Source organism: Palaemon carinicauda, chromosome 11, assembly GCF_036898095.1.
Source record: "Palaemon carinicauda isolate YSFRI2023 chromosome 11, ASM3689809v2, whole genome shotgun sequence".
In the NCBI taxonomy this organism is placed as follows: Eukaryota; Metazoa; Arthropoda; class Malacostraca; order Decapoda; family Palaemonidae; genus Palaemon; species Palaemon carinicauda.
The window spans coordinates 94549614-94561875 of record NC_090735.1 but is presented as its reverse complement, the minus strand read 5'-3'; the positions used below and the strand labels follow the sequence as shown (position 1 = coordinate 94561875).

At 34.1% G+C, this 12262-nt stretch overlaps 1 protein-coding gene across 1 annotated transcript in view; it reads right to left on the bottom strand.

The window, feature by feature from the left end:
* LOC137649393 (probable Na(+)/H(+) antiporter nhx-9) overlaps positions 1–12262 on the bottom strand; it is a 473554-nt gene that overhangs the window by 401309 nt on the left and 59983 nt on the right. The window contains exon 2 of the mRNA XM_068382378.1: positions 543–691. The gene's annotated coding sequence lies outside the window, so the exon portion shown is untranslated. The remainder of the gene's footprint in view (positions 1–542; positions 692–12262) is intronic.

Sequence of the window (12262 nt, the reverse complement as noted above, 5' to 3'; positions counted from 1 at the left end):
CGAGGGATACTTGCTCCAGGAGTTAGAATTCTGGTACCTTAAGGTAAATTCTCTGGGAATATCGCCGTAGTTGTAATATACCCTAGGAAGCTACCCTATAGGAACTTCCATCAGGACGACATGGCTTGAGCTCAAAAATATATATATATATATTCAGTCTATAAATCGGTTTCATAATGGCAAATGGAAGTGCGACAAATTCACTTTTTGACGCCAGCTACATAGCATATCATGAAATTCCTTCATTAAGACTCAAGACTAACTTTCTATTGAATTTCAATAGCCTATACCACAATTACTGAATCAACAGTGATTTATAATGAGCTTTTGCAAAGTGCTTGGAGTGTTTTAGTTTCTTGAAATTGTCTTGACAAGAAAAAAATTTAACATTTTTACTTTCTTAACTCTATCCACAAATGCTTCTTTTCACCGGAAAGAACAGGCAGTCTCGTCCTGAAAATAGCATGAAACCTCCCTAAGTCGTCACAATGATACTCAAACCAAATTCCAACATGTATTATTGTATTGATGACCGTACTTACGTATTACTAGGCGACGTCTCTCCCTCTGGTATATAATAATTGTATTAGCCAAGATAGAGTTAGGTACATCGATGTTCTACTACTGCGGTGACCAAGGCTTGTGGCGAGAATGGGAGAAGCGAATAATTGTGGCTGCTGTGGGTCACTTCCTGGTAAAAGAAAGACGTCAAATTACTAGTTGACCTATTTGAAAGGCTAGGAATAAATAAACTATGAAAACATACATAAGAGGCAGAGATGGCATAAAATAATCATTAATGGAATGTGTAGGGTCATTTAACAGATATAGAATATAGAAAACAGAAGAGAGTTCATTTGCATTTAAAATGTTATCCCTTTCTGAGTCGGGATACCTTAATGTGGTGAAGGGGTTTGTGCATCACCACGATCAGCATAGCTGTACTAGTCAGAACCATCCATACTAGGCAGGTTTGGTATGAGCGATCAAACTAAAATCTACCACTATCACCGCAGCCAGCGTGATGAAAGTGGTAAAGCCACAGTCATAAATAAGGACATGTCTGAAGCCTTTGCCCTGCAGTGGACTAGAAACAGCTGCACTTATTGTAGCTGTTTATATATAAATTATATATATATATATATATATATATATATATATATATATATATATATATATATATATATATATATATATATATATGTATATATATACCTATATATGTATATATATATATATATATATATATATATATATATATATATACATATATATATATATATATATATATATATATACATATATATAGTATATATATATATATATATATATATAATTTATATATATGTATGTGTATATATATATATATATATATATATATATATATATATATATATATATATATATATATATATATATGAGTGCGTGTGTTAGTTTGTGTGTGTGGGTGTGTGTTTGTGTGTATACTCAGAGCAATGGTGGGAAATCAAAGAAAAATTATTTAGATAGAAAAATAATCTAAAACTAAAATAAAAAAAAAAAAAAACAAGAAGGCAAATAAAATGAACTGCAAAACCTGAGGAAAAATATATGACAAAAACGATATAAGAAAAGAAAATGATTGGCTGGTCCTGAGAAGTAAAAAATACTAAATAAAAAGTATAAAAATTATTCTAGCTAGACAAAAAAAAAAAGACTATAACCAAGGCAAAACAGATTACAAGGCACGATTCAAACAGATGAAAAGAAAAGCACCGCCAGAAGATAAGAAGAGATATTAGCAACAGCAAATGTTCGTCGTCAATTATCTCAAAAAAAAAGTAGGACGACAGAGAAAAAGCAAATAAAACAATCGTAAGGGATAAAATGATGACGTGGAAACGGGATCAAATATGTGCTAGATCTGAAATTACTAAGAAAAAGTGTAACTTATTCGACTCCTCAAGAAAATAAGTCATAAAAACTTGACATTGACAAATGGACTCAATCCTATAATTCATTACAGAGCAACAGAAAATATAGGTCATCGTTTTTTATCCTTATTTGAATAGATGGTGAATATCCTAGAAAATGCGTGTGTAGTGAATTCTGTATAAAATAAACATGAAGTTTATTTCTAGGGAAATGTATATACGCTCAATATTTTATATAAACATATATACTCCATGTATCTATATGTATATATACAGTATATACTGTGTTTGCATGTATATATACAGTACGTATTGTATATGTATATAAATATATATACAGTATATATATGTATGTATATGTATACATACATATATATATATATATATATATATATATATATATAAAATACATATATACATATAATATACATATATATATATATATATATATATAAATATACATATATACATATAATATATATATATATATATATATACAGATAGATATATGGACCTATCAATGAAAAGTATCCAGATATTTTAATTATTTAGTATAACCAGTCGGAAAAAATCGACATAAAAACTAAAAATAATATCAAAATCGCCACTACAAGGATATGTACAAGATATGAAATGTGAGAACAATTTTTACTCAAGCGCATCCGCTTGAAGCTCTTACATGCGCAGGAGCCGACACTTCACTAAGTCGAGATAAACAATCTACCAATGACGTCACCCCGTCCAATGTTCGCAAGACTGGCACCCTGAATCATTCAGAGGTTTCGTCGACGAATCATCAACGCCAAGAAGAAAGTGGAAGAAAGAAGTAAAAGAGATTACGCGTCAGCATAATCTAGTAGATCTGTAATGGTCACACTCTTGATAACCATACGGAACGTACAGGAAGCATTGTATTGACATCAGCACAACTGTTTTTCATAAGGGTAATAATAAAAGCTCGTGACCAATTATCGAAGGGAGAGCTTAATCGCCATGTTATATATTGCGATAGATTCAATCACTATCACGGAGAAATATCTTACCACTTACACAAATCAAATACAAAAAGAACAGAATCATCAACAGGTAAATGTTATCATTATTGTCGTTGTTGTTGTTGACGTTTTTGTTGAACTGCACTATAGAATCATAGAAAACAAAATCATTAAATGCCAAAAAATCATCGAACCTTTGCAGAGACCACTAAAACTAATCGTCAGGAAAAATCATTTTCTTCTTAATATGTTTTGCCCAATAAACGTGCACATAGCCGCCTCGAAGAGACAGGTGGTGGAAAATAGAGTAATAGGAGTCACTAAAAACCTGGATTTCATCAATTCAGCTTGTTAATAGGTGAAATCACATTTCAATCTAAAAAAAAAAAATCATCTACATTATATATCAGGTAGAGCGTGCAATGATGACGTCACTGTGGTCAAATTTCATCCTTTATAACACGAAAAGCGATAGAAAAATCACCCTTGTCGCTGCATCACTCTCAATCAGATATCCACAAGAAATCTATGGTATAGAAGATGTATAGAGAGAGAGAGAGAGAGAGAGAGAGAGAGAGAGAGAGAGAGAGAGAGAGAGAGAGATTAGGAATAGAAAGGGGAGAGAGAGAGATTAGGAATAGAAAGGGGAGAGAGAGAGAGAGAGAGAGAGAGAGAGAGAGAGAGAGAGAGGAGAGGAGAGAGAGAGAGGAGAGAGATGGGGGGGGGTTGCGAATAAAAAAGGAAGAAAAAAACACAATTGAGTGAACCCAGATTCTCCAGATTCGGTTTCATTTGATCAACCTGGTTTGTTTATTTCACCGGTGAAGGCAGTTCGTTTATTTCATAATCTTTGTATGCACTGAAAGAAGTTGCTGTTTGCGAGCTAATCTCTATTCCTTCTTTGATAAAATTTTACTGGGATGCAATCCATCTATTCTCTCTCTCTCTCTCTCTCTCTCTCTCTCTCTCTCTCTCATTTATTTATATATATATATATATATATATATATATATATATATATATATATATATACTTTATATATACATATATAAAAAGTATATATATACATATACATATATATACATATATATATAATCTGTGCTTAAATGCACCTATATTGCAAAAAAAAAAAAATGCCTTTCTTCAAATGTGCATGAATGTGATGCAGAAGATTGAAAAATGCATCATACCCGAATTGCAAAAAACACCGAGTTTTGACAATGAATATGACAGTTAATAAGGAAGATTGCATGAGAAATATTTCAGGCAAAACTCTAATAGAAGGATTGGGGAAAGAATAAAATGAAAAGGCAGGTTCAGGAATAGAGTCTGAATTGGTCTTGCTTTACTTAAGAGCATTAAAGAGTGGTATATACTGCTGGGTAATTTCATACAATTACAATTATACTTGGAACAGAAAAAGTGGCAAAAAATAAAGGTTGTTAAAACATGTACACAGAGTAGATTATGGAGCAAGTTGACTGATAGAATTTTGAGTACCTGTAGATATATCTGATAAATAATTGACTCAGAGTAAAGTAATTACAGATGACAGATGAATATTCAAATAATATGACAGGAAGAAGAGGATACAGAGCTGTGAGGGTTATCAGAACAAGCGGTGTAACATGGCAAAAGCAGAAGTTGCTCTCTAAAAAGGAAGCTGAATCGGAGAAAAGCTACTAGGATCATTTAAAGGTTTAAAGGTCACTCATGAATGGCAGAGGCATGGGACAAGACAATATGTCCTAAAGACTAACCAAATGATCAGCGCCCAAGCGCCCTCTCCATAAAACTAGGACCTGTGAGGGCCAGGCAATATATACTGATTACATAGCAGTAGACCTATAGACTCCCTCAAGTTTGGTGAGGTTGCAGACAATACTAGAAATTATTGAGCTTGAGTGGGTCTCAAAATCCGATCCAACAGATTGCCAGGCAGGGACATTTACAATAGGTTACCACAATCCAATGCCCTCTGTGTACCGCAAGAGGTGCATTGGCAGACTCCCTCCCTTACAGAGAAACTATGTGGATGCCCTAACTAACAGAAACATATCTACAAATGCTTCAACAGTACTGACCTGTAAACCTTTCTTTCCAAGCTGCCATAATTCAATCCCACGATTGAGGTATTTACAAGCCAAACACAAAATTGACAACTCCTTTCACAGGATAGCAAATAAACATGGAATAAAAGGAGGGAGGGGAATTTTCCACTGATTAGCAATTGGTAATGAGGTCAAATGCCTTTCGATTATTCCAGTAAAAAAAAAAGATACCGAGAATACTGAGAATGAAAAAAACTATCACATAGCGTAGAATCACACCCTCATCGTCTCCTCACTGATGACACTGTCAGCGGGACACGGGTAAATCATTATTCAAATTTCTTGACTAAATTGAAGTGTAAAATTGCAAGAAGGACAATGAAAAGCATTATTCCATAATATATAAGACTATTACCAATTACGGAAGTGGAGTCACTTTTTTAGAATCTCTCTCTCTCTCTCTCTCTCTCTCTCTCTCTCTCTCTCCAAAAAAAAAGTACAGAATAATAATAAGAACATGTTAATGAATGGGCAATAACATAAATCTTTAAATAGGGAAGGTATATAAATTCTCTCTCTCTCTCTCTCTCTCTCTCTCTCTCTCTCTCTCTTTCTCTCTCTCTCTCTCTCTCTCTCTCTTCCTATAAAAATGATAGTACAGAATAGGGATCAGAATACATTCCTTAATGGGCAGTAAGATAAATCTTTATTGTGTAATGGAATATATATATATTCTCTCTCTCTCTCTCTCTCTCTCTCTCTCTCTCTCTCTCTCTCAACTCTCTCTGAGTTGTATTTGTGTGCCGGTGAAGTGAACACTTGTGCGTCCATAAAAATATCCTGATTTAACGCGGATAACAAAAAGGCTATCGAGTGAAATATAGCTACAAGTTTTCGTGAATAATCGGTGATTAGTTTGAGGGCAGAAAAGTAAGATAAATTGTCGGCATAGTATAGTTATCTTGTGAATTAATAAAAATCTGAACAAGATGGCATTGTATAACACAGGCAACTCGTGGAGGGACATCGCTGGAGTCAGCAAAGGCAAATTTCATGAGTTGGCGAAACAGGAGCTCGACCGATTGACGACAGATGTCACTAACAACTCCAACCAGTGTGACGGAAAAATATTCCCAGGCATATTGAAACAATATGATCCAATAGACTGGAACAAATCTGCGGAAAACATCAGTAAAATAATTGAAGAAATTCCAAAGAAGATCCAAGTGTTAAAGAGACTTATAAAGAAAGTCTACATCAATCAACACATTCCATCAAAGAACAATAACAAGTCCAATATGGTGAATATGCTGATTGATGCAGTGGGAAAAAGAATGCCAAAATGGTGTAATACATGTAAGATATGGTATTCCCTTAATAATCCTCAACAACTGATTAGAAAATGTAATGCCTGTAATGTTCCAACACACCCCACATGTGCTGAAATACAGCAAAAAATAAAAAATAGAGACACAAAGGTATTCTGCTCAACATGCTTAATCTGGATAGAAAATATAATTAAGTCGAGACTAAAGCTGCAAATAGTTGAAGAAGAAGAAGAAGAAGAAGAGAAAAATGAACAGGATATGTGTAAGGATGCAGAGGAAATCATTGATATAACTTATGATGCCATCCAACAACATACTTATGAAGAAATAAATTATCAGATGGAAACAAATAATTGACCCAAGAGACTCTACCCCGGACCTACATACTTTTAGGGAAGAGCAAGAACAAGAAAAAAAAGAAAAGAAAGATATAGTCTGTAATAGGCTGAAAAGAAGGAATTGCAAATTTGGCGAAAGATGCTACTACAAAGCATCCAAAGATATGCCATAATTATGAAATATATGGTAAATGTGCATATTTAGACGGATATGGAAACGAATGCAGAGATCTCCATCCAAAAATATGCAAAACCCTAAAAGAAGGAAAAGGATGCAGTTTCAAAAAAAATGTCGATATATGCATCCTGCAACTATGAATGAGAGTAAGAAAACTCAGCAAACTGAAAAAAAAAACAAAAATGAAACAAAAAAAGAAACAAAAAAGCAGGCCGCGTATATACCGCACTATGCACCAAAAAAAGGCCTTTCAACCTAAATCTCCACAAATAGAGCCCAACTACAAAGAATGCATATATAATGCCAGGGGTTGGTGCAGATATGTGGATAATTGCAGGGTTTACACACAAAAATAAGTATGAAGGCGTAAGAACAAATATTATTGAAAAGTTGGATTTTTTAATGGCAGAATTCCGAGAAATGAAGAAAAGAACATCATATCAGAACAGGAAGGAAGCATGGGAGAATCCATATTATTACCAATATTAAATAATGGGAATGAAACACAAACCATAATAGTGATGAATGCACAGGGTTTGATCACGAGTAACTCTAAAAGGAAAATAGAGTTCCTAGAAGAACTAACCCAAATTGAAAAAATAGATATATTAAATATAAGTGAAACATGGTATTCCCAAGAGACTGGCAGTGATGACCAGATAAAGGGTTTCCAAACTTATAGATCAGACAGAAAAAAATAGGAATCAAGGGGGAACCGCAATGTATGGAAGAGATATAAATCAAGGAAAAAGTTTGTGAAAAATACAGCAACACAGAATGTGAATTGATTGCGGTAGAATTTGAATTTGAAAAACTAGTGAATATTGTAGTTTACATACCCCCCAAATACTAAGGAGTTTGACATAATAATAGAAAAAATAGATGATATATGTAGAAACCATAAAGACTGGAATATACTCCTATCCGGAGATTTTAACTTTCCTTTCGGGGATTGGAAAGAACGGATAGAAGAAAGTGGTTGTATGTATACATATAAAAAAGAGAGTAATAGTAGCGCAGAAGATAAGAGGCAATTTGAAAAGCTTCAAGATATTCTATTAGAACATTATATGCAACAAATAAACCACATTCCAACAAGAAAGGAAAATGTCCTAGATCTAGTATTTGTGAATGAGGTGAATTATGTTAAAGAAATAATAGTGTATAACACGGGAATTTCAGACCACAATGTCATAGAATTGATAGTTCATTCCAAAGCAAGTGATTGCAGAATTAATAAAAGCACAAAACTTTGGGAAGGATATGGAAAATATAATTTTTACAGTAAGAATATAAAATGGTCAGAAATAAATGAAGAACTGAATAAAGAATGGAAAAATGTTTTTATAAGTGATAATATACAGGTAAATACGGACATACTGTACAAAATACTGGAGAAAATTGTTGAAAAATATGTACCGAAAAAAAAACAATAAACAAAAGACGTGCATACCAAGACACAGAAGGATCTTATTTCAGAAAATTAGAAAGTGGAAGAAAAATCTTGCAAAAGAAAAAAATGTGTGGAAAATGAGGGAAATAAAATGTAAGATAGAAAATGCAGAACAAAAGATTATACAGTCGAAAGAAAATGAAAAAAGGGACTTAGAAGAAAGGACACTTCAAAATGTAAAAAGAAACCCCAAAGTACTTTACCCCTATGCAAAAAAGATGAATAAAAGGAGAATAGAAATAGGCCCTCTAAGAATTGAAGGACGGCTAACTAATGAAAAAAAGGAAATATGCAATATATTAACAGAAAAATATAAGAGTGAGTTCACGCCAAGAATTGCGAATGAGAATAATGAAACAGAAATGAGAGAAGAAAATGTTAAATATCTAACGGATATAGATCTTAATGAAGCAGATATTGTCACGGCTATAAACGAAATTAAAAATGGATCGGCAGCCGGACCAGATGGAGTTCCAGCGATTTTGTTAAAAAAAACTGCAAACACTATCGCGAAGCCGCTTGCAATACTGCTAAGACAGAGTGTAGATATGAGCGAGATATATGTTAAACATAAATTAGCTTACATAACCCCTATCTTCAAAAGTGGATCAAAACTAGAGGCAAGCAATTATAGACCTGTTAGTCTAACATCACATATTATGAAAGTGTATGAGAGGGTAATAAAAAAGAAAATAATGAACCATTTTGTCAAAAATAATTTATTTAATATGGGTCAACACGGTTTCGTACCTGGAAAAAGTACACAGACCCAACTGATAGCACACTATGAAAACATATACAATAATATGATAAATGAAAAAGACACAGATGTGATCTATCTAGATTTTGCAAAAGCATTTGACAAGGTAGACCATATCATATTGGAGAAAAAAAAAGAGAAAGCATAATATTGTGGGAAAGATAGGAAAATGGGTAAAAAAATTCCTGCAAAACAGAAAACAGATAGTGGTTGCAAATGACGAGAAATCAGATGAAGCCCAGGTAATATCTGGTGTGCCACAAGGTACGGTATTAGCTGCACTGCTATTTGTTATTATGATCTCAGACATAGACTGTGATGTTGAAAACTCCGTAGTGAGAAGTTTCGCCGATGACACAAGAATAAGTAGAGAAATTACTTGTGATGAAGATAGGAACTCACTACAAGAGATCTAAACAAAATATATGAATGGGTGGAGATAAATAGGATGGTATTTAACTCCGATAAATTCGAATCAATAAATTATGGAATCAGAGAAGGAATGGTGTATGCATACAAGGGACCTAATAATGAGACAATCACAAACAAGGAAGCAATTAAAGACCTTGGTGTAATTTTAAATAGGAATATGTTATGCAACGACCAAATAGCAACACTGTTGGCTAAATGTAAAGCAAAAATGGGAATGTTATTCAGGCACTTTAAAACAAGAAAAGCTGAACACATGATTATGCTTTACAAAACTTATGTGCGTAGTACACTCTAGTACTGCAATGTGATATGGTGCCCACACTAACAAAAGGATATAGCGCAAATAGAGAGTGTACAAAGGTCCTATACTGCTAGAATAGAAGAAGTTAAGGACCTTGATTACTGGGAAAGACTGCAATTTTTAAAACTATACAGTCTAGAAAGGAGAAGAGAACGCTACATGATAATACAAGCATGGAAGCAAATAGAAGGAATTGCTGAAAACATCATGGAGCTTAAAATATCAGAAAGAGCAAGCCCAGGTAGATTAATAGTACCAAAAAGCATTCCAGTTAAACTGAGAAAGGCGCACAGGACATTAATCCACTACGCACCAGCATCGATAATGCAGCGACTATTTAATGTGCTGCCAGCTCATCTAAGAAACATATCAGGAGTGAGCGTAGATGTCTTTAAGAATAAGCTTGATAAATACCTAAGATGCATCCCAGACCATCCAAGACTGGAAGATGCAAAATACACCGGAAGATGCATTAGCAACTCTCTGGTGGATATACGAGGTGCCTCACACTGAGGGACCTGGGGGAACCCAAACAAAAAATAAGGCAATAAGGCAATAAGGCTCTCTCTCTCTCTCTCTCTCTCTCTCTCTCTCTCTCTCTCTCTCTCCAAAAAGATAGTACAGAATAGTAATAAGAACACGTTAATGAATGGCAATAACGTAAATCTTTATCATAGGATGGCATCTCTCTCTCTCTCTCTCTCTCTCTCTCTCTCTCTCTCTCCGAAAATTACAGTATATAATAAGAATCGGAATATATTCCCGGTTGAGCAATAAGATAACTCTTTATTAAGGAATGGAATATAAGTTCTCTCTCTCTCTCTCTCTCTCTCTCTCTCTCTCTCTCTCTCGAATAGATATTATAGAATAGGAACCGGAATACGTTCCTGGTTGGGCAATAACGTAAATCTTTATTGTTAAATGGAATATAAGTCTCTCTCTCTCTCTCTCTCTCTCTCTCTCTCTCTCTCTCTCTCTCTTTAAAAAAGATATTACACAATAGGAATCGGAATACGTATCTCATTGGGCAATCAGGTAAATCTTTATCGTTGCATGGAATGTATGTTCTCTTTCTCTCCCTAAAAAAGATATTACAGAATAGGAATCGGAATTAGTTCCCAACTGGGTAATAACGTGAATCTTTATCATTAGAATAAAGTTCTCTCTCTCTCTCTCTCTCTCTCTCTCTCTCTCTCTCTCCAAAAAGATAGTACAAAATAAGGATCAGTAAACATTACTTAATGGGCAATAAGATGAATCTTTATTGTGGAATGGAATATAAGTTCTCTCTCTCTCTCTCTCTCTCTCTCTCTCTCTCTCTCTCTCTCTCTCTCTCTCTCTCTCAAAAGATAGTACAAAATAAGGATCAGTAAACATTACTTAATGGGCAATAAGATGAATCTTTATTGTGGAATGGAGTATAAGTTCTCTCTCTCTCTCTCTCTCTCTCTCTCTCTCTCTCTCTCTGAGTGTTTCTGTATGCCGGTGAGTGAATACACTTGTGCGACCCTATAAATATCCTGATTTAACGCGGATAACAAAAGGCTATCGAGTGCAATATTGCTACAAGTTTTCGTGAATAGTCGCTGATTAGTTTGAGGTCAGAAAAGTGGGATAAAACGTCGGCATAGGATAGTTATCTTGTGAATTACTAACAATCTGATCAAGATGGCGTTCTATAATACAGGCAAAGCTAGGAGGGACATTTCTGCAGTCAGCAAAAGTAAATTCCATGAGTTGGCGAAACAAGAACTCGAACGTCTTGATAACAGAGGTCGCTAGTAACTCCAACCAGTGTAACGGAAAAATATTCGCAGACATATTGAAACAATATGATCCAACAAACTGGAGCAAATCTGTGGAAAACATCAGCAAAATAATAGAAGAAATTCCAAAGAAGATCCAAGTGATAAAGAGACTTATAAAGAAAGTTTACATCAATCAACAGATTCCATCGAAGAACAATAAGAAGTCCAATATGGTGAATATACTGATTGATGCATTGGGAAAAAGAATGCCAAATGGTGCTATACATGTTAGATATGGTATTCCATTAATAATCCTCAACAACTGATTAGAAAATGCGATGCCTGTCATGTTCCAACACACCCTACATGTGCTGAAATACAGCAAAAAATAAAAAATAGAGACACACAGGTATTCTGCTCAACATGCTTAGTCTGGATAGAAAATATAATTAAGTCGAGACTAAATCTGCAAATAGTTGAAGATAAGGAAGAGGAAGAAGAAGAAGCAGAAGAAGAAGAAGAAGAAGAAGAAGAAGAAGAAGAAAAAGAAGAAGAGAAAAATGAACAGGATATGTGTAAGGATGCAGAGGAAATCATTGATATAACTTATGATGCCATCCAACAACATACTTATGAATAAATAAATTACCAGATGGAAACAAATAATAGACCCAAGAGACGCTACCCCACACCTACATACTTTTAGGGAAGAGCAAGAACAAGAAAAAAAAGAAAAAAAAGATATAGTCTGTAATTTGCTGAAAA